General features: G+C 44.6%; 1 protein-coding gene across 3 annotated transcripts in view; it reads left to right on the forward strand.

Annotated features, from left to right (window-relative positions):
* Positions 1-20,665, forward strand: part of HIC2 (HIC ZBTB transcriptional repressor 2) — a 71,119-nt gene that overhangs the window by 25,281 nt on the left and 25,173 nt on the right. Inside the window, exon 1 of one of the 3 annotated variants that reach the window (XM_027652234.1) lies at positions 4,084-4,148. The exons of 1 other annotated variant lie outside the window; for it this stretch is intronic. The gene's annotated coding sequence lies outside the window, so the exon portion shown is untranslated. Of the gene's footprint in view, positions 1-4,083; positions 4,149-15,477; positions 15,550-20,665 lie in introns of those variants that run through there. One more of the 3 variants, XM_027652233.1, reaches the window with a different exon arrangement.

Raw genomic sequence — 20,665 nt, forward strand, 5'->3', positions numbered from 1 at the left:
AGATAGTGTTTCTGTTAAAAATGTACAGGATCAGCTTCAGAATTTTTGGACACAGAACAAACCTATTGAGTTGTCTGCAAAAACAGTTACAATGGTAATATTAGGTATAATTATGGTGTAGCCCTGGAAATAATACATTTTTCTTTGTTTCCCTCTCTTCCTGCTTCTGTCACCAAATACTGCAAAGCAGGATATGCAGAAATCAAACACCTGGCTTCTTGAGGTTGATTTCCAAAAGTCTGCATTGAAAAATGCAGAAATTATTCCAGATGGGTGAGGACTGGCACTCCCTCTCTGTCCAGGAAAGTCTGTGCCATTCTGCAGGCTCAGCCTGGGTCCCTCTGTTTTGCCACCGAGTCTGATTGACACTTACATGTGTGTGGCCCTTTTACACAGCAGTGGACTTAAGTTTGAAAATCCAGACATTTTTGGACTGTGACAACAGTTGGTATGGTGTTTCAGTCCGTATTTTAGTTTTTTAAACTTATATATATTATTTTAAAAGGGAGTGTAGCAACTTATTGCAAAAATCAGAGAGGAGAACAGTTTATAAAAACAATTTAAAAGTTGCTCCCAGTTGAGTGAGTCTTCGAATGTGGAAAAAGGGACTTTTAAAATTTAAAGAAATTCTCTTAAACTTGCAATGTGATAGATAAAGCTCCTTCTGAGAATGTGAAAATGTGGGCTCCATGTGCTAAAGCTATTTGAAAAGAGGTGTGAGTGAAGGGGCTGAGGTTGGTGTGAACGTCAGACTTCCTGCCTTCTGCACTTTCTGTGTCGCAGCTGTAGCACGTTCATAGCATGGCCCTTCTTTTAAAAGGGACTCAGAACTAGCCCTGCCTTTCAGGAAAACACTCCTTGCTGCAGCCAGAAACTCTGGCCCATTGCAGGATGACAGGAGGAAGAGCTTTGTTACTAGCTTGTGTTTGATCTTAGCTGCTGTTTTTTCTGCTCTCGGTAGCATGCTAATGACACCTGTGGGAGGTGAAAAATGGGTGAATTCCTGCTAGGGTGCGGACAAGTTCGCAGTTTAGTTCTTGTCCTCTTCTTCCCCTCTGGTAAAAATTTTGGGGGCTGTCCCAGATACATAAATAGGAACTTTTTCCTAGAATAATTTTCTGTCTTACATCTGCTGAGGACTCTGAATCAGAAAGGCAGTAAGCAGTTGACTCAGTTTGTTTTGTCTCCTCTCCCCCTTTCTTATGTTTGAAATTATGAGTATTTATGGGAAGCGACTGGCTTGAAAGTCTAGGACAAGTCTGAGCTGCCCATAAGCCATTCCTTTGCTTTGTTCAGTTTTTCCTTGTTTAAAGTTTCAAGCTGAAACATCAAATCCATCCTGAGTCCCACTCTGTTTTGAATGCCAGAGCTGCCAGTTTCACATTTCTTCCTTGTGATTCTCTACGTGTTATCCCCCTCTTGGTATCAGAGGACCCAGCAGCGTGGGCAAGCTGCACCCTGGGTCAGAAGAACAGGGTGATGGTGGAACAGAAGGTGCCAAAGCTGGAGGCAAATACACCCCAGTGTCTGCTGCTGCCCAGGGAGAGGGTCTGCAAGGCTGTGATAAGGGGTGGGAAGAGAGCAAGAGGGATGGGTGGGCCCCCAAAGGCGGTGATCTGGGTGCCAACATATCTTGCTCCAGCTTTGCAAGGAGCAGCACGCAAGTGCTTCAGAGGGAGGGCTAGTTGTGGTTTGTGGTTTAGGGAGTTGACACAAATAGTCTCTGAACCTTTTTTTACGGCCCTGCAAAGGAGTGTTCTCTCCAGGGAACTGGAGCCTGTCCTCCTTGGTGTAGTCCTTTCCTGCTTAGCAGGTTCGAGGCTGTGCTCAGAGCAAGCAGTCATGGCTGTGACAGAAAGGCTTAGGAAGTGGGGTTTAACATCCTACATAGTTTGTGCTATGTTAGAGTTAGATTAGGATGGACATGTCTGTAATTAAACATTTGGGTTTGGGTTTCTGTTCCTAAACTACTGTTGTAAACCAGCAGTAACTTCTGTGGCAGGCAACCTGTGACAGTATTTTTTTGCCCAAGAACTGTGTGGGCCCAGCTATTTTTTCCCTCTTTCAGTAAGTGCACTGTGTAACTTTTTTGTGGACAGAAATTACAGAACAGCATGCTGACCTTCATTGCTGATCAAACTTCAGTTGCACCCAGATATAACTGATAGCAGGTCTTACCTGACTTTGCTTTCTATCAGTGCACGTAGGTGGTCACATGGAGGGGAAGTGAAATACTTCAACAATATATACAGCACAAATGCCTGGATGGAATCAGAGAAACGAAGTGTGTCAGAGGGGAAAATGCCTTGCAAATCTTTCAAATTCAGTGAGAAAACATTCCCATAGTTCAGGTATTTCATTCTGCATGAAGGCTGGTGCTGAACCTGGTAAATGTCATCCAGATGGAGAGATATCACTACCTAGTACTAAAATACCAGCACTCTTCTTGGCCTGTACTGTGCTCCTTGTACCTGGCAAAGCACTGGTTATGCTCATCTCCCAGCCTGCTTCCCTGCCAATTGAGAGTTCTACAGGGATGACCAAAGGGAATCTTAGTGATACTACTAAGAAGCCTGTTTGCTTAAGGGGGCATATGTACATCTTTTAACAATCTGGTTGTGTTACATCCTTTGTGGGAGGATCCCTGACTTTATACAGAGAGGGACAAGTGCTAATTAACTTAATTCTGGGAACAGGAGGTGGCATGACCTTTTCCAAAGTGATTCTTTTGGGCTAGAGTTTACAGAGGGGTATTTGCTAGGACTGATGCCTGGGTTTGCTATAAAAACATTATTCATACAGAAGTGTAAAATTCCCTGGTGTGGCTGGGGGAAGAAATTAACCTCCCATCTCTCTGGTTTGGGTTCATGGTTCCTTGCCTAAAAGTTGTTGGCACTGTGTCCAGGTTTATATTATTTAGTACCAAAACACAGTTACATTTTCTGCCATATCTTTTAGCACTGAAGACAGCAAGTAGATTCAAGTTAATAGACCATTGTTTTGGCCACCACTCACCCTGTTGTGAACATGCCATCTTTTATAGGCAACCCAGGAGGACATTCATTTCTGGGGCTTTTTTTTTTTCCCCTTAGCTATCAAAGTGTTATTTGTTCTGAGCATCTTCCAAATTTCTCCCTCTTCTGCCAAAGAATTAGTAAGGATTCTTAATGCCACCTCTTCGCTGTAGTCCCTCTGAGTAACTCAGGGACACAATTACAACCACCCCAGGTGTGCCTGTGCCATTTGATTTTTGTTCTTGCTACCAGCACTGAGCAAGTCCCAGTTGCTCCAGTGTAGACAAAACCAGAGGCAGCTACAGCAGTGCCTTAGCAGCAACTGCAGAGAGCAGAGCTCATGGAGAGTGCCTGAGGTGAGCAGGACAGAGGGCCAGTGGTCTGACTCCATTAGGGAAATGCAAGGCAGCCCCCAGGAAGGAGGGAGGTTGCCGTAGATCCCTTGGCTGGCCACGTGTCAGGCTCACAAAGCACATGGGATGCCCTGGCTGCAGAGAAGTGGGCAGAAAGCTGCCCATGGGGTCTTACAGCTGGAGAGAGGTAAGAAGAAAGCAGCTGATAAAACTGAATTTTCCTCAGGCAAAGAAAGATCTCTGGTCTCTGCACCCTGTTGCCTTCTGATGTTTTTTTTAAAAACTCAACAGAGCAACTCTTCCTCATTCCCCACCCCCCCGCCCCCCAACAAAACAGCGCAGGTTCGCTGGACCCTAAGAGAAACAAACGGAAGCACCTCTTTGGAAAACACTCCTGAGGCCTGCGGCCATCCCGCATTCCTGAGGAGGCTGAGCCTCCTCCCCAGTGCCTGCCCAGCAGGGCAGCCGGCTCCGGGCTCAGGGGGCCGCGCTGCCCGCTCCCTGCACCAACATGCCCGCGCAGAGCCCCCTTAGCGGCTCCGACCGCTCGGGCGTGGCCGTGTTTCGTGCAGCCCCTGCTCGGGACACGACTGCTCAGGGGAGCAGAGGCAGCATCTTCACCGCGCGGCGTTTTCTGCCATATTCATTCAAAGGACAGCTCCGTGTCTGAAGTGCTGCCAGACTGAGCGACGAACACCGGGAGCAAACAGCTGCCACGTCCTCATCCCGCTGCTTGTCACGGCAGCGCAGCAGAGCTGGAAGTTTTGCAGCAATGTAATAGGTAAGGGGTATTTACTTGGATGAAAACGAAGGTAAAATCCCTATTTCCCAGTTGGTTTGACCCCTATTTACAAAGATCTAGTAATGCACGTATGTAGAAGAAATATCTACAGGAGTGAAAATGTGCCCTGCTAATATTAAAAGGTACACGGTGGAATTTTGCCTAAGGATAAAATGTAATTTTAATTGAAAGCTGCTGTAACTTGATAGGGAATATCCACAACAGTCTTGAGGATCTACTTTAAAATACAGTTAAACAGAGACAACTCCCACCACTCTGTCTCTTAGAGCTACATGTCCTCTTTGATCCATCCATGGTGCTTAGGATTCCTGAGAGACACACATACTGCCAGTAGTCTGAGCTCATTAATATTTATATGATACCTTTCATCCGAAGATGTGCACTTTGCAATTATTAATTAAAAACAATTTCACAACCCCCTAAAATTTAGCTCAATTTCATAGCTTACAAAACTGAGACCGAGAAAGTTTGTGTGTCCTTGCATGAGACAGAGAGATTAGAAATGTGGAAGCTTGGCTGCAGGAACTCCCTCTTTCACGGGTAACTTTTGACAAGGCAGCACAGGTTTCCTTTGTCAATAAGATTCACCATGAGCCTGTACTACCCAGGCAATACTGAAAGGTGAGTGAAGGAAGTCTTCTCTTTCCTTGTGGTTCTTCACACAGCATTTGCTTGCTTCTTAGAAAGACTCTTTAAAAGTACAACCTGGAAATGGTTTGTCAGCCCTGCAGACCAGACCCTGAGTGAATATTTACCTGAACATGTTGGGCTTTTCCCTAGCACCCTGTATTTTAGTTCCCGTGTAAGAGCAGATAGAAGGGACAGTGGGTTATAATCCACACCAGACATGTGCCCTCTCCTCTCAGTCCTTCCTGGTGCTTATGGAATGAAGGAGCTTGGCTCAGTGTGAGACTGATAACAGGAGGGAGGGCTTGCCATGCGATTAGACCAGTTCACTGTAAACACCTAAGTTGCACAAGTGGCTCAAACTTTGATCTTTTTGTTGTGGAAAAGAAATTGGAGACTCTGAAACCTGCCCTCAGTCACAAACAAGGAGGTGGACATTACTCAAGCCCAATTGTGGAAACATAAATACAGTAAAATGTGATCAAAATGGAAAAAGCATTTCTTTCTTCCCCATCCCTTGCTCCCCAGTGTACAGAGTCTGCTTTTACCAGGGGCTCCCAGTCTGACTTGCCCAGCTCTGTTCGTGAGCGCAGGCCCCAGTCTCACACCTGAAACGCCCAAATCCAAATGCTCCTGAGTGCTGTCTGGGATAAGGTTTAAGCCACAGGTGCAATTAAGCTTTTAAGTGGTAAGCCTATTTGGTTAGGGGCACACCTAGAGCCTGCAACAAGCTGGGAGAAAAATGATCAGTCTTTCAAACTGACAGGCAGTATTCTGAAATACTGCTGGAAGGGTTAAGAAGAAGCTACAGCATTCGTAATTCTCCTGGTATTTACTGTAATAACCCTCTGAACGAGTTCTCTATGGATACATCTGGCTGTCCTAGTGAGGTGGGACTTGATTTTAATTACAAATCTGGTAATGGATTATCAAAATGATGGTGTTGCTAAAGCCCTGGGCACACTCTTCTTAGTGCTCTCTTCTTTTCCCCTCACACCCTTCTTCCTAATTCTGCCTGGGCAAACACTGGAGCAAAAAGATAGGCTTCACAGGAGTGTAGGCTATTAGCCTGTGGTTTCTTTTCATATTGACATTTGGGGCTTTGATTAGATTTATAGAGGAAAAATGTCGTAGCAGGTTGTCCAGTAAAATGCTGGTGAATATTTTAAGATGCAAATGTTTATAGGCATTCAATGAGCGTGTGAAAAATGGGGGATGTGAGACTTGAGCAATTCCTCAACATTCTGATTTCTTTGCACTGTGTCATAGCTTTGCTTTTACAATCATTAGGACAGCATCAGAGAGCTTTGCTTTGCATAGCCTTGAGTTCTTGGGCAAGGACTTAAAACATGGAACATTAAGACATGTTAGTGAACGTGTCCTAATTAGTCTCTACTTCGGCTACCACAGGCTCAAAGACCGAGCCTTACCTACAATGTGCCTCAAACGACTTCAACAATACAGCATTTTATCCTAGTCTAGACAAAGTCTTAAGGGTTACGTTGTCTAGTCAACTAATCACTCCTTTTAGTGGGAAAACTGCTTTCCTGTAGGATTGTTTCCTTGCCTGCTTTTTCCTCCTTGCTGTCTCTTTTCTCCTCCTTCCCTCTGCATACCTTCCCTGCAGCAACTCCTGTTCCATCTGCTGTAATGTAAGCATTAACTATTTAACTGCTGATTAGGAAAATCTCATCACGTGGGCTTTGCAACAATATTGGAGTGGAAGGCAGAGGAAGGAGATGTGTGAGTTCCCAGTTCTCTTTCACTGGCTGACCTGGGAGGGCATTAGTCATTCTTGACGCCATGAGGGTGTTTAACATCTCTTCAGTCTAATGAGTACAACAGTTGAATGGGATTTGGATGTACCTGAGTCCTTGTCATCTCTTGCTGCTGAACTTGCTATTTGACCTTGAGTGAGCTAGGCCGAGGGCAAACACTAAATGCTTTTTGATTCTTAAATGCAGGAAACATATTCATGCAAAGGACTAGTTCCTTATCTTGTGTAATAAAAGACTGTGGGGTTTTGGAAAGTTTTCTTTAAGTTTCTGCACCAAGTTGCACAGAGTGAGGATGAGAAGCTGGAGGAGATCTGCAGTTCTCCAAGCAGTGAAAGCCCTTTTAGCTCCTTGTTCCCAGGCAGCCATATGGGGCTTTTACCCAACTGACTTATTTCCTTACGTGATGAAAATTCAGCTGGTGGCCCCCTTCTCTCCCCCTGGCACCAGCTATTCTGAGCATTCGCGCGTTATCAGCATTTCAGCTCCTCTTGGCACTTCCAGTACCTAGTTGCCACAGTGGGATGTTGTCTGTAGTAGGATACTTGTGAAAACTCGGAAGACTCGGAGGGGACTGTGGGCGAGGTGGTAAGAAAAGGTGTGCAGGTGGACTCTGCAACCCACGTAGTCAGTCTCGGCCCTGAGGACTTTTTGTGGCTCATCATAATTGCCAGTTTCTCACTTGGTTTTGCAGGACCCTGAAAGTTGTGTTGGAGATGGGAATTGGACTTTTTCCAGTCTGTCATGAAAGAGAATGGACTGAAATTTTTGGATAATTGGAGACGACCTAATGAAATTGCCATTGTAAAAGACAAGAAAATGGTATTCTTAGCAATTAGCAAGGGAAAGCATTTCAGTCAGACTGAAACCATCTTCTCATTTGTTTGGGGAGTTTATTGTTAGCAGATGTTTAATTTCCGTAAGCAATTAATATTTGGAAGGCTTAAAAATTATTTGTATACGTGTAAAAAACCCTTGTATTTTACTTCAGTGAGGGAGTAAGCACTCACACAATGTCTCCTCAAAGACCTCACAAAGACCAGAGCTGGCCTTCTTGACTGTTTTAAAGAACAGATGGGTGTATGTGTATGAGAGTGCAAAGGAGAGGGTAAGTGTATATATGGGCATGGAACAGAAATAAAGAACAAAATATCTTTGAGGAAAGGGATAAAACATGCTAATATACTTCTCGTGCTGTCTGCCTCCATCACTAACAACCTCCATTTCCTCTCCCCCATCCCCACCTCAAAAAAAAAAAAAATTCTATTTAGAAAACATCCTTGCAGATCACGTGGCAGCTGGCAAAGGCTGCCAGCCCTTCTGCCAGAGGCAGCTTAGACTCCTGAAACAAAGCAAACTGGGTTGAAATTCTAGGCATTAAAAAAGTAAGGCAGCTGCTTCCCTGACATCCTGGGTCAGACTCTGATTTCAGTTTCTCTTCTGCTGGATCCTGGGTAAAGTCATTGCTATGGTGTAACTGGAATGAGAACTGGGGCTGCTAATCTTGACGTTGGGTACCCAGTGGTAATCCATTTGTTATCTCTGTTACATTTGTGGGAGCACACACACCCACTCCCTTTAGACTGCAGTAATTTATTTGGCCTATTTTATGTCTGATGGTCACTTGAAACTGTACCTCTTGCCTGTCAGCAGCTGTAGTTGTTTTGCTAAGTGACTATCTAAAGTGAGACTTCCTTGTGCAAATGTGTATTTTAGACACTGTCACCAGAAATCCAGTGGTTCTCCCCTCTCCCTACCCCTCCCGCCCCCTTCAGCTGTTTAGATTTCAGGACACATGGCTTAAATGAACGTATGCTTGGAGTTTGCAAAATGGCTTGAATGACAGGAGAAATCGGATCACACAATGAGAGTTCAGAACCCAGCCACCAATTGGTACAGCAGGAGTCTGCAGCTCCCTTACGCTCATTATTGTCTCGGCAATAACATCCTGCAATGTGCCTTTCTCACGTCCCCCTCCGGAAAATGGGAAGGCAATTGAAAGGAGCAGGCAGAGGAATGTCCCCCCCTGCCCCGGGCTGTCAGCCTCCGCTTTCTGTGGTACCCCCAGGGCTGTGGGTATCGGGGTGGAGAAGGGCCTGCACACCTTATTGTGCCTTCTTGCTTACGCTGGAGAATCTCCAGCTTATCCTGCCAGTGCAGTGACTGCATGTGGAGGAGGGGGAGAGGTTGTGTTGCAAGCTCTGAGAAAATTAGTTGTCTCTATTTTATCTTTTGCAGCTGCAGCACTTTTTTTTTTTCTCCCCTCATCACTCCCCCCTCCCCATGCGAGTGGTATGTCTGAACCATATCCTTCAAAACCAGTTTTCTAAGCAGATTAGATGGGCAGCAGAGACAGCTATGCAATCAGGCAAAAATGTGCACTCAAGCCTTCATTTCATGCAGTGGCCAGAGCAGTAAGTGTCTACCACCTCCATTTTTTTTCTTCATTCTCTCCCTTTCCTGTTCCTCTGCAGTGCTGTTGTCTGTCACTGTTGCAGATTGAAACAAAATGCTCATTCTGGTCCTTAATTATATAAAAATTAGGGAGGGGAAGGAAGTTGGGTTCCGTGCTAATACTCATTAACATGAAACGTAAAGCGTGCTCCCGAGCTGCCATGCTCACCATGCAAAGTGACATTTGCTCCCTGTGAGCGTGTTGAAGGGTAATCTGGGGATTACTCTCGGGTTCTCTAATACCAATCCTCCCCTGACCGGTCTGGAAAACCAGTGTGCAAGTTTACTGCTCCTTCGAATTCAGTAAACTCTCCTGGACTGCCACTGCATGTGCATTTGGTCTCTTGTTCCCCCACATCTTTCAGTGCTCCCTATCAGCCTCGTTGCATGCTAGGAATCTGACAATAATGGTCCTCACCTGCTTTGAGATATCATGGGAACTCTTAAGCATTCGTATTGGTTTCATGTCTGGTCTCCTATAGGACAACAAACTGAATTTGGGATTAAGCTCTCCAGACAAGTTTGGAAACCTTATGGCTTGTTCAGTGTGGGTGGAAAATGGGGATAGGTTAGTGGGCTGAGTGACAGACCTGAGGAAGAGAGTTGAGTAAGATTTGGCTGTCTTCCAAGAGAGGAAGCAGAGCAAAGTGTCCTAAGAGCCATTTGTTGCTCCTCTGGAGGAGAGGAAGAACCCAGAGCAAGGTGATCAAGAAATGCTTTTTAATGTGAGTCTGGAGAAGCAGGGAAGAGATGTCGTATGAAAAAACTAGGAAAGAGAAACTGGGGATTGAGGTTTGGGGGGAAAAAGAGAGAGGGAGAGAAAATAAACCTTATATTTCCTAAATAGGACATGGAAAAGGAAAGAAAAACTAACCTGAATGCTTGGTGTGCTTTATAGGGTAAGAAAGAAGCTACTAGAGGCCCAGACTAATAGTTATATTTGAAATATTGATAGAAAAATGTGCTTTAACATGTTGGCATGGTGCATTTGATTATCTTCTGCTGATCCCTCAAAAGTAAAGAATTACTTTGAGAAGAGGAAAAACTTGCAAACAAGAGGGACTCAGTCTTGCTGGCTCTAAAGGAGGTGAAAAAGTGGGTGGAAAGCTGGTTGAATGTGTCAACCACAAAAGCAGTGAGGTATGGTTGTTGTGAATTCAGGTTTTAAAACACAAGGAAATCGTGCAGAGATATCTTTCACACTGACTCGTAAATAGCGTCTCTGGGTGTGCAGCGCTGCCAAATTTACCCTTGTTACAGGGGCAACTTACAGTAAGTTCCCACCAAAGCCATGCACCATCTGCTTGAATTACTTAGAGGAAAGGTTCGTCTCCTTATTCCCCTTCGATTAGACGTGACAGATTAATGTCTTTGAGGGCAGATCACTGTTAGGCTAAATCTTTCTCTGGTTATGATTCCTTATAACTATAAAACAGTCACGAGGTTATGGGGTTTAAAAAGAGAGGTTTATTGCAGTTTCCAACACTGAAACTACAGGCTAAGTGTCTCTCCTTGTCCTCTTTTTTTTCAAAAGTAAATCAAATCTGTACACACACACACACACTCTCCACCGTCTCTCAGATCTACAGAGCTGGGGGAAGAACACACATTACAGGGGTAACATTATAGAGTCTACAGAAAAATTACTAAAGCAGCTTTCTGTGAATACATACTAATGCTCCTGTGAGTCCTCTCCACTTGCTTTAAGAACTGCTTGTTTAGCAGGAATTGGTGGCACCCCTAAGACTTGGGGCAGAGCTTGGAGCCATCAGCAGCTCCACCAGCACTTGTTTCTACCCAGCTCTCATAAAAGCTGTGTCTGTGCCTCGGCTGGAAGCAGCAAGGGATCGACCCTTCAGACATCTGTTGCAAACCCTCTGGTTCAATACTTGTCAGACTCTGAACTAGTCGTTAAACTTGGTTGATGAACTAAATCCTGCAGTCCTTGGATCACACCAGGAGCTCTGTAGGAAGCAGGAGGGTGTTGATATTGCTGTAATTTAAGTTCCCTGCTGAGGAAATTTTTGCAAGAATGAGCTCTGTTCATTCCATTATTTTTAAGACAATTTGTAAGAATGCTGCTGTGGTCAGTAGGAGACTGATCTGAGTTTTCCTTGGAGTGACGTTTTCAGGGAAAAGGATAGTTTCCTTAAAATGGAAACATCTTTTTTTCCTAGAAAAGCCCAATGCTGGATTTCTGATCACCTGTAAAACTAATAAACTAGCTTTTTACCAGAAATGTTCCCTTGACCTGTCTGTGCTGCCTGAATGGGAATACCCCCTTTGCTTTGCTTTTCTCTAGCTGGTCTGAAAGGCTTCACTCGGGATTGGTTCAAAACACTGTGTTGGATTCCAGGTCATCCTCAACTGCTCAGAGAACTGTTGTTCATGTCCTCTTCTGCTGGACTCCAAGGGCCTTGGCCTTCCCATATGGCAGTGCAGGGCTCCTAGGGGTCGTGCTGTGCCACAGGAGACCTTGGTGTGTGCTGTGGGAGCTGCCTTCCAGCCAGGGGGTCTGACCCAGAAGTGAGCCCAGGGTTACCAGGCTGCCAAACTGCAGTGGCTGAGGCAGTGCAACACTGTGGGAATAAAAGCAGCTCAACAGTGTACTGACTCAGAACAAAATTTCTCAGGTCAGGTCACCAAACCAAAATGAACCAACTTTGGTTTCAGTAATGTAAAATATTCCATTTCAAATGACACAAAATGTACTGGTGTTCATAAATAGGTTTCCTTTTTTTTGTTTGTTTCTTTCTTTTTAAACTTGTGAACTTCCGTTCTGCAGAGAGTCTCTAATTTCAGTTTTTCTCCCCGAATTGGGATGGGAGCAAATGTTGAAATACTGGAATTTCTTCCTTTCTGGGAAGGAGGCAGCTGATGAGTAAGAGCAACCAGTTTCAGGGTTAGGAGAGCTGACTCTGAAGCCCTGTGGACTGGAGCAGAGCGATGGAGGGCAGATAGGTGATGGAGGGGAGGGGAACACACTGGCAGAAGGAGGGAAGTAGGAGAGAGGAATGAGAAGCAGCAATGAGGGCTAGAACAAAAGAATAAGGAGAGAGCCGGATTTCTACTTGGCTCCTGGGCTGCAGGAACAGCTACGGTTTTGTGCTGTGTTACTGATGGCCCTGCAGAGCTCAGCACCTTCTGCCTGGCAGAGTGACCAGCACACACTGAGGCTGGGGCTGCACCAAGAGCTCTGGTCACGGAGGAACTTCACAGGAGGGCAGGGGCTGGGTGAGGTGGAGCTGGTGGGTCTCAGCAGTGCACGACCAGGCAGTGCCACAGCTTTCACTTCTGCTCATAGAGCAGTCGAGTCCTTTCCTGCTGAGGGAACAAGGGGTGAATGCAGGACCAGAAGATGAGCACTTCTGAGTTCTCATCTGTGCTCTGAGCAGGGCACTGCAGCCCTTGAGAGTTAGAGACTCAGCCACTGAGTCTTTTTCTGAAAGAACAGGAGTACTTTTTTCTGGTGTGACTGGGAAGGAGCACTAGTGACCGTTCCTAACACACTGCAGAGTGTTTATTATGCTGATGTTTTTATTATTTAACAAGTTTCTTGACTCTTTTTTTTATATATACCAAATTGATACACTCCATCCATCAGCAATGCCCTCCAGGAATGAGTAGCTAATTAGAGAGCAGGACTTGTGAAAAGACAAACCCGGGTTATGCACAGAACAGGTTTCTCCAGTATTTATTGCCTACATTACTGGCCAAGCTTCCTTGTAAGTAATAGTCAAATAATCGGCCTGGGTCCTTTTGTGAATGGTTTGAGTCTGTGTGGTCCCTCCTTTGTTAGAGCAACTCATGGTTTCTGAAAGCTTCTGCACCCCCTGTTCTGAACAGCAGAGCCTGGTGGCACCAGCTGCTTCTGCCTGGAACAAACATTTGCATGTGACATTAAAAAAGAAAAAAAAAAGCTAGTTTCAAAATGTATTTTCTTTTCCTTATCCTCTCATTTTTCAGCCCTTCTTAAAACTCTGGAAATATTTAAAAGATGAATATATTTAGCTTTTGCTACAAGCATCTTTTTAAACAAGAAAGCTTGAAGAGGAAAGAGAAATCTTCCCTTCAGAAATAAAACAGCAGCCAGTGTTTGGAAATATTTTAACAATAGACCATATGGGAGTCCCAAACTATTAAGCTTTATTATTCAGAAGGCGGAAAATGTGGTTTGATATTCAATTGATATACAGCATAAATGAGAGCCGCAAACTCGGCTCCCTTGAGCTGGGATTCAGATGTTCTCTTGAATATAATAACTAACGCTTTGGCCTAGTTCCACAGAATGCATCCAGCCTGCTGATCACAAGCCAAGAAACTGTAGGCTTTTTTTTTCCCCTTCCCCTCTCTTCTCCAAAGTACTTTCCTCTCCTGCCAGCGTGAGCTTTTGGCCTGAATATAAATCTCCTGATACTGGATGCATATAGAAAATGGGGAGGATGCTAATAGTGCCCAGCAGTGGAGCCATGTGTGCGCGTGTGTGTTTGTTTTTCTTCTCCTTTAATGATAAGGTTTTCCCTTCACCATGTGCTGTCAGGGGATTAGACTGGTCATCCTAGGTGGGAGCTTCTTTGTTCTCACTTCACTGTTTGTTTCTCAGTGCTGTGGGAGCAGGTGAACATCTTTTGGGGTTACTGTGAAGTGGTGCCAGAGACCATGAGAGTGTGGAATTTATTAGGGGGAGAGAGACTGGAAGTGGTTTCAGTTTCTTTTCCTTTTTTTTTTTTTCCCCTGATTTGACTTGCATATATTTATAATAGCCCTTTCCCCTTTCTGCCACGCCTCTCTTAACTTTCTCTCCTAAAGGGAAAAGAACCTATAAAAGCTGCTCATAAAATATTACATCCATGGACTAAGACTGCTTGTATGCAACAGGAGACTGATAGTTACAGATATGTAATCAAGTAATGGCAGGCTGGATCACCCATTTTTGGACACAGGATCCCTGATTCACTCTGTGCAGGATGGACCAGCTTTGTCAGTGTGAAAGTGGGAGGTGTGGTGTGAAGATGTTCAGGGACACAAGAAATGGTCTTGTGTGTCTTGCAGTTGAATGCTGTCCTGATATACTGAGTTCTGTGCTGTCTTTGTCAGAGAGCTCCTTTGGGATGCCAGTACCAGCCTTGGAAATGACTGAACTGTGTCCAAGGAGACTCTCTGCCCTCTGCCCCTCCCCAGAACCTGCCTGCCTGGGCACAGGCCTCAGGCGTGGAACATCATGGAGATGGTGATGTTTGACAGTCCTGCCACACCAAGTCATAGTCTAACAGTCTAGAAACAATCTGAACAGAGGATGTTGTTTCTCTTCCCTTCCTGTAACACATGCAATGACATGGCTTTGTGTGTATTTTAAGTTATAGGTGTTCAAGAGTTCGCAGATTTTTTTATGCTGCAGGACCTGACAAGCATCTATAAGTAATTCTTCCTCCAGTTTTGGGACCAACATCCTCAGCTTTGTTGAGTCCTATCTTTTCTAGCCCCTCAGAATGTGAAAGAGCCTTCTCTGTGGTTTGTGATTTCCCCTGAGGAGGCAGGAGACTCCAGCATTAACCTATCTGGCATTTTTCTCTAGAAGTGAGATGAGGCCAAGAAAAAGACTCCCACTTTATGTGTGAGTCCAGGAATGCCTGTGATACAGAACACTGTAGAGAATATCCATTATGCATGCTGAATGTGAAGTTTAGTTTTGGCTTCTGTCTTTCCTCTATTTCTCTCTTCAGTTGTTCATGATAGCTTAAATTTTCCATGTTTTTGTCTCAAACCACACTCAAATTTTTTCCTTTGGGGAAAACTGGAGCAAAATCAATTTTAGTGCAATTTTTCAAGCTTCTTTGACTTGCACCTACATCTGTTTAGTGTGGGGGAGTGGAATTTTATCATAAAACGTTTGATTTATTTAATGTATTCAATAAGCATCGAAGATGTGCCAGGTACTTTCTCAGCCCTTTTGGATGAGAAATCTTGCAAGCTAAGAACTTAAACAAAGAAGTTCCAGAACTCAAAATTTCCCTACTGTTAAGGTCTCCATATATCTAAGGAATAAACCAAGTTTGAACAAAGCAGATCCTGAGACTTGTAAAGTACAAAATGTCACATGCAGCACTGATGAGATCTAACATGATAGGAACAACTGGGGTTTTTTTAACATATTTCTTGATCCTGTTATCTGCCCAACTTAAAACAAACTCAGCTGAGATGTGTCCGTGCACCAGCTCTATTTTCATTGCAATTGAGTCTATTGGCAAAGCCATTGCTATTGAGTGTAGGATGCTGTACCAGGGCTCATCTAAACAGGGCCATTGATTCAGACCAAGGTAAGTTACAGATCTGAATCTCAGTTAACTTCATCAACGTAGCCAAGAGGTGATTGGGAATAGTTAATAAGGAATAGCTGTTCTGGAATAATCCCTTTTCAAGACAAACCCTCACTCTTTCTATAATTGCATTCCAGGGAGCTATTCTGTTCTGAATCAGCATGGGATAGAGTGCCTAGAAGACGTTCAGCCCAAGCACAGCTAGCGGTGAGTGGGGCAATGCCCTGGTGCCACATAACCAGTGAGCAGCACAACAGCAAAACTGGCTGCCTGTACATCTCTTTAGAAGGCAACTGAAAGTAATATATCAAAATCACGGTACAGAGGCCTCTCTCTTAGCAGGGATGAAGTATGAGCTGCCTGTTACTGTCTGAGCATTAACCTGGTGTTACGGACAGAATTCATGTCTCAACTCGTAACCGATCACGATTTGATTAAATGTTGGGGTGTGGAAAGGACTCGTGTGCTTTTTCCCAATGTTTGTATTTACATTATTATGTGGGAGCAATCAATTTATCAAACCCATCTGATTATTCAATAGTGGGGAAAGACAAGTGTTGGGAAGAAAATGTGTATTGTTTTTAAGGTGGATGGAAAATTGGTTTAAAAGAAATTTACACAATCTTTTTTTTTTTTTTTGAGGAGAACCTACACTAAGAAACTAATCAAATAAAAGAAAATCCAATAATTTATAATTGTCAATTATTTATAATGCCATGAAGATTTTCCTGCAGCATAAAATTTTGTGCTTGTCCTTGCCAAGGAGCATGGGCAGGAGCAGAGATGGTGCTCTTCTGCTTCAGTGCAATGTAGTTGTGATACAGTTGCTGTTAATTTATAGTTCTCCTGACTTTTGGAATTCATCCCTTCCCTTAAAAGGGAGGGTGGCAGCCTGGAGTGGAGAAGCTCCAACTGCAGCCCTTTGGATGTTAATCCACCCCGACTTTCTTAAGCCTCCTACTTAAATCATTATCTTAATGAATCACCATTGCTGCTATCTTCAGTGCTACACAGGAACATGCAAATTTTAAACAGCCTGGGGGAAAGCCCTTTTTGTCTGCAAAGTACTCTGATACTTGCATTTAGATGTTGCCATGATAGGTACCCTGGATACTCCTTTCTGCCTAACCCTGTGGATAGATCCTGGGGTGTAGCTATTCCCAGCGTGTCCCTGCTGGGCAGCTCTGGGGCTGCCCCCGAGAAGGGATGGATGTGGTGACTGTGAGCAGCTTCTCAATTGGTTACCGAAGAAAGGGGATGTGAGCAAACAGTACTTTTTGTGGCTCACAGCCTGGAGTCCAGTGTGAGGCAGGAGATACTGTGTGCTCCCTCACCTGCTTGTGCACACCTTCCTGCTTGTGCAGCAAGGAAGGAGCCCCATGACTCAAGGGACTCAGACTTTCTATCCTGCCTGGTGTGGCTCTGAGCAGGCTGCCACTTCCTTGTAATAGTGTTTAAGACACTGCTTTACAGGGATAACTTTTCTGCTTATTGTGAGCAGGCTGCTGTGCTCTCTGTATTCAAGCTCCTGGCTGTTTCTGATCCCTCATGGATGGCAGCATTTTATAATACAGGGGGTAAATTAACTGGGGAATCATCTGTTAGATTCGGGACTGTGAGAAATGTCAAAGTGGGGATTTCAGAAAAAATATCAGAAGTGATTTATACATGTGTGTATAAATAGGTGTGTGTACATTGTGTGTACATTTCAAAAGACAAAATAGAGGTGACTGACATTTGAGGCTGAGTGCACAACTTAAACGGAACTTTTTCTCATTCCAGTCTTGGAAAGTCATGGTGATGGGTGTGGGCAGGTCTCTGGCTGACTTTCTGAATTCTCTTTATGTCAGAGCTCCAGCAAGGGATTCCTCATCCTGTTGAGTAAAAGCGATGTTAGTTCCCTTAGGAAACAGAAGGAAAGGAATTCTTCTCCACAGATCTTAACACATCCAGTGTTATTTTTGCAGGCACCATGTGCAAAATGTTCCACAAATGAGATATCCAGAAGGAAGGTTTAGGTTTTGATATGCTGGACTGGATGACTTTATTCCCCCAGCCTTTGTGTGCTATGTGGAGCTGTAGATTTTCATTGATGCTCAAAGGCTGTTATTCCTATAGTTTGCTCATTCGAATTCAGAGGTTTGTAACTGTGGAAGTAAAATGTGTCTGTGCTATTATTTTGTTAAGCTGTCTTGAGCTCCTTTTGTTAACTGTGTGTTCAGAGGAGTCTGTGTTTGCTCAAATTACCTGCTTAGTTTTCTGGTCAGGTGTGCTGAGATTCAGTGTTTCAGTTCATAACTTTGTTTCGTGTTATCTTTCTTGTGCTACAACTGCCTCTCAGAAATTCTGAAAGTGGAGTCAAACAAAGTACTCTGATGGTTCCTCCCAGTGTTTGCTAATTTGGCAGCACTGGGAGCTGCTTGTCAGAGAGACCTCAGCCGAGCGCTGCGACTGCAGTGCTGTGGGAGCAAGTGATGCACACAGCACTACACAGGTAGAGGGTTTTAATCTGCAAGCATGCCTGTCATTAATTTTGAGGGCTTTTGGAACCTTGGTAGCTCAGCTAAGAGAGGGGAGATAAGCCAAGCAATTATGTGGAGCAGCTCTATTTGGTGAAGCAAGTCTCCTGGGATTAGCAGGGGCTCATGAGGCAGGGTAGTGATTTCTGCATCACAGTGCCAAGTCTGACTGATCCGTCAGCTGGGAGGAAATGCTGTGCTCCCTGAGGAATCAACAAACTCTCTGGATGTTTTCCCAAGCTGGTAAACCAAACAGAAACCATCAGTGTGCTGCTGGGTAAATCCCTGGTGTGCCAGTGTCTTAAGCGCTGTGCAGTTCTGATCACCACCCCTCAAAGGCAGTGGAGGGCCAAGGAAGGGCCAGAGAAAAGTCACTCACTGATTTCTCTCTTTGCCACAGAGCAGAGATGACTTATTACAGAAATTGCAGATGTCTTATATTGTCAGAAATGGGGTGGGGAAGGGGAGTAGGGAGTGATCCTTCATGGTTCTTGTGTTTGCTGAATTGATTCAAAGCAGGCAGAGAGGAGGCACTCTGTCAAGCAGCAGTTACCACGTGAAACTCATTGCCACAGGGTGTTATGGATAGCAGAAGTCTAAACAGATTGAAAAATCGATGGAGGACAGATAAGTTCTTATTAAAAGTGATGGCCTGGATGCAACCCCTGGATCAGGAGATCTTTAACAATTGCACAGGGTGTAAGAAGGGAAAAGACTGCTTGTACTCTATTTCACTGCTTTTCCTCCCCCTTTGCCACCCCTCCTTTTTTTTTTCCCCCCTGTTCTGGCTATGACTGAAGAACAGACAGAGCTAGACCTTTGCTCTTATGATATGACTATTTTTATAGTTCAAAACTAGAAAGGAAACCAGCTACACTGCAGTGCAGGGAACTAGTTTTGCACAGTGAAATGAAGAGAATTAAAAGCCAAATGCTTAAAAGTGCATGTGTGTTATAAATTGCCTCTGTAGCCTGCTTTCTTTGCTAAAATTCTGATTTAACAGGAAGCTGAGCTTGTTAAGGAAGCTGTAAGTCACTACAATGTTTTGAATTATTTTTCACACTTTCTCTCCTTGGTGCTACAGTCGGTCAAGTCACCTGATAATGCCCCTAATGAGCTGACTTGGGTGTTTTAACTCGAGCAGTGACACCTTGGGCTGTAAGCTGAGGGGGCTGCCCTCCGCAGAAAGGACTGGGGAGCACGACGGGGAGGGGAGAAGCAGAAAGTTGGGAAGGAGGCTGAAGAGGAGGGAAGATATTAAAATCTCTTGTATATGCACAAAAGCAGGGAAATGTAATAGAGAGCGGGGCTTATGGTCGTGACTGCAGCGGCAACAGTCAGGTGGTATTTGGGAGGTGAAGAAAGCAGTTTTACATTTTGCTAGACGACTGTACTGTAATACAGCAGTGCCTCCTGGCAGGGAAAGCAATGTAATGTAAAGCAACACCGCGTGGAAGAGCAGTTGGAGAGCTGTCAGAAGCTGAGTAGCTTGGAATGCTTCCATGTGAACCTGGAGCAGGCGAGCCTGCTGCTGCAGCGTGGCATTCCCTGCCCCGGGAGGAGCGGCTGCAGCGCAGGCGTCAATCGCCACCTCCCAACAATGCGGCTCCGCTCTCCGGAGGAGGCTTTTCTAGGCAAAATAGGGAGAGTTTCTTTCTTTTCTTGGGGGATTTCTCTTCCAGCTCACAGAGCCCTTCTGAGTTCGTGTGCCAGGCAGCCCTGGGGCAGATGAGTTTGTACCTGTGGGCTGTCAGTGCCTGGCACACCTGAGCACTCCAGGGCACAAGGCTGCCAGGGGGTAGCATAGGGCTGGATCTCGTGCTGGGTCTGATCTCATGGAGCAAACTAGGACAAAATGACTTTTTCTTTTCCCTTTTTTTTTTTTTTTTTCTTTTAACAGTTTATATTTCCAGAGGGCTTTGGTGCAGAGCATTGGCTTTTATTCCAGTTTTTAGATTTTGGATATACTCAGCAATCTTAATTGTGATTTTTAAACCTCCCCTCCTCTCCCTGCCCCCAGCATTTTTCTTCCCTTCAAATCCTCTGCCTCACTCTATGTATTGCTATTATAAATTGCTTGGAATGATGGGTCCTGTTTCTTACTTGGAGCCTCTGGATGCTATTAACAAGTAATTGGTAGAAAAACTTGTTTAAACGTCATAACCCCACATTATTTTTTAAATTGCCCTTTGAGGTGGCTGAAGTGTTACTGAAAGATTAGTTTTCCTTAATACTGGACAGGGAACTTCATTAGGGAAGGGAAACAGTGTTCTTACTAGACTATTTCTGAGGTACCAAGTCATCTTTCTTTTAAATAAGGGATGTGCAGTTTTATTCCCCCCGTTTGCTTCTTCCTCCACACCAGCAAAATGAATGTTTACAACAAGGAGCAAAGAGGGTTTAGTGGTTTTATCCCTTCCACTCATCCAGACTTTCCTTTTTCAAACACCTGTAAGAATGGACCAGCAATACTGGTAAATCATCCAAGGAGATTCTCCCAGTGTCCAGTCTACACATGTGACAGTTGTCCAGCGTGATGCAGGCCCAGGGCACTGTGTCTGATACAGTGCTCCTTGTCCTGTTGTAATCACATCAGTCACATTACTGGATGATTAACCTGTGGTCATAGGTGAGCTTGAACAGCATATTTCAGCATTCACAACCCAGCAGCTACACACATGGTGCACCTCACCTGGCTCAAACTGCTGTGGGATTGGCTGAAGGGCCTCAGGTCTTGCTCAAAATGTAACTGAGGTGTGTTCTGTCGGTGGCAATGAGTCACTGTTAGCCCACCACTGGGTCAT

The sequence above is a fragment of the Corapipo altera genome, unplaced genomic scaffold, assembly GCF_003945725.1.
Source record: "Corapipo altera isolate COAL_440 unplaced genomic scaffold, ASM394572v1 67, whole genome shotgun sequence".
Classification (NCBI taxonomy): domain Eukaryota; kingdom Metazoa; phylum Chordata; class Aves; order Passeriformes; family Pipridae; genus Corapipo; species Corapipo altera.